The sequence below is a fragment of the Humulus lupulus genome, chromosome 1 (genome assembly GCF_963169125.1).
Source record: "Humulus lupulus chromosome 1, drHumLupu1.1, whole genome shotgun sequence".
Taxonomy (NCBI): Eukaryota; Viridiplantae; Streptophyta; class Magnoliopsida; order Rosales; family Cannabaceae; genus Humulus; species Humulus lupulus.
In genome coordinates, this window is record NC_084793.1 from 53,579,012 (window position 1) to 53,581,665 (window position 2,654).

At 40.4% G+C, this 2,654-nt stretch overlaps 1 non-coding gene across 1 annotated transcript; it reads right to left on the reverse strand.

Annotated features, from left to right (window-relative positions):
• Positions 1 to 2,013: 2,013 nt before the first annotated feature.
• On the reverse strand, positions 2,014 to 2,121 carry LOC133813287 (small nucleolar RNA R71). Its single transcript, XR_009884316.1, has one exon. It is a non-coding gene; the product is annotated as a small nucleolar RNA R71 (small nucleolar RNA).
• Between the last annotated feature and the right edge of the window lie 533 nt (positions 2,122 to 2,654).

The following is a 2,654-nucleotide window of genomic DNA, read 5'->3' on the forward strand; positions in this document are numbered from 1 at the left end:
ACAACCGGGCCAATCCCTAATCACATATATCACGTATTGGGTGCAGTTTTCTTACCTCTAGTCCAAGCACAAGTTAGTTAACAATGACCCCTAAGCACGATCCTGTCCCGAGCCCTAGTGGTACCCTAGTTACAACCATAATAAATTATATTCATAAATATCGAATAAATAAAGACTTTCGAGCAGAGTCCTAGTTTCTGTGACCTCAAATTCTACTAAACCGGGTTGAAGAATCCTTCCTGGGCACTTAGGTTTGAGTTCCCACCACCCAAAACCTAACTTTTCCAAAATTCCTCATTTGAGACGCGGCACCCAAAACTGGGTTGTCAGAGAGCCCATCCCTCTTTTCTCTGGACACAGGTCGCGGAGCAACTCATCAGGCATCACGACGTGATGGAGGTTCAGGGAACTGCCCAGGCTTCTAGGTTCATGAGGGTCGCAACACCCCGTGAATAGGACTGCGATGCGACCCCACTAATCTAGTTTTTTAAACATTTTCTCTGAGCTAATTCCCTTAAAATTCACCCCAAAACAATACCAAACCCATAACTGAGTCCCAAGACATCATGAGTACATCACAGGCAATAAAACCCAACTTAAAATCGAATCAAACACTCACCAAAACAATAAAATTCAATCAAGCTTAAGAAACTTAAAGAAAATAAAACTTAGAGACTTAAGAGGTCGAATTACCTCTGATAAATTTGTTTTCCAGCTAAATCCCTAGCCTATCAAGCTTCCAATCTTCCCTAGAATCATTAGGACTCTAACCTCCCTTGAATCCGAGCTCTAGAACTCGAGTTTCCTTCGAAAACGCTAATGAGCGTAAAAAAAGAACGAGAGAGAGAGAACAGGAGTGAGATTTTGTGAATTTTTGTGTTAATGAACTCAGCCGTACTTTTATATTTGAACGGTCCCAAATGAACAAAATGCCCCCACTAAACCCGATTCTCTCTCAACACCCCATAAAGGTAAAAATGTCATTTTCACTCTCTAGTCCCGCTCTATACCCAAATCTCTCCAAATAATTATGCTAAACCTGAATTATTGATATTTCTCTCAAAGTACGAATCACACTACAATGAGTCTTGATGACACTCCAGATCACCCAAAATACCCCTTGGCTTGCCCCAAGCCAGGTTTTACTCCCCGTTGTGACTAAACCACTAACTTACTCCCTAGGATCGTCACGTGTCGAATAAATCAAATGTATCCACATAATAATGTGGTCTCAATCAATATGCACACACACACACACACACACACACACACACACACACATATATATATATACAAATATGCCTTCAACGAGCCGAATTACGAAAATGCTCTTCTAATAAGAAACGGGTCCACATGCATGCTTAACATACCTAAACATGCCCATATAGTCATGTTATAATACTAGCCACGCAATTCATATAATCATGCATATCATCACATAATAATGCAATTAAATAAATTATTGCCCTCTTGGCCCCCTAATCAAGGCACTAACCCTTATTAGGGAAATTGGGACGTTACACCTACTGACAAAACCGAAGAATAAAAGGTTGGAGGCTACAATGGCTGCAAATCAAGGGAATACATCAAAAAATGTTGCCAACAATGCTGGAGGGGCAGCAGCTGGTGAGGCCCAAGATTAAGGGCTGCGAACTTTGAGAGATTATTTACTCCCCACTGTTATAGGAGTGAACTCTTGCAACAAACATCCTACAATTGCTGCAAATAACTTTGAGATTAAGCCCGTAATTCTACAAATGGTCCAATCTACTATCCTATCCAGAGGCTTGCCTACAGAAGACCCTAACTTTCACATAGCTAATTTCTTGGAGCTTTGAGCGACTTTTAAAATGAATGGGGTGAGCGATGATGCAATAAGATTGAGGTTGTTTCCATTTTCACTAAGGGACCGAGCGAAGAGTTGGTTGATTTCTTTACAAGCTAACTCTATTACCATATGGGAGAAGCTCACTCAAAAGTTCCTAACAAATTTTTTCCCCCATCCAAGCTTGCACAGTTGAGAGGGCAGATTAATAATTTCTACCAAACTGATGGGGAATCACTGTATAATGCTTGGGAGTGTTTCAAGGAATTATTGAGGAAGTGTCCCCACCATGGTATCGAAAAGTGGATGATGGACCATAATTTCTATAATGGGTTGTGTGGTACTAGCACACTCATAGATGCGGCCACATGAGGTGCCTTTGTAATGCCCCGAATTTCCTAATAAGGTTTGGGACCTTGATTAGGAGGCCGGGAGGGCCATAATTGATTTATTATAGTATTTAATGGTTATATGCATGTATACATGAATTATATTATTATATGATGGTGAATGCATGCATATGGGCTCATATGTTAATTATGAGGGTAATTTGGTAATTTGGCCTGTTGAGGGCATATTTGTAAATTGGGTGCATATTGTAATTTGTGAATGAGAGTTTATTATTATGGAGATATATTCGAGCTATACGACATGAGACGGTCATATATAGTGGATTAGCGGTTTTGTCATAACGGGATCAATTTCGGGGTAATAGAAATGTTTATTTGGTGATGGATTGGGAGTATTTGAGATCAGGATGGAATTCTGGAAGTTTTGACTATAGTGTCCCCGGGGGTGTTTTCAGGACCCCGAGCACTAGGTTTTATTT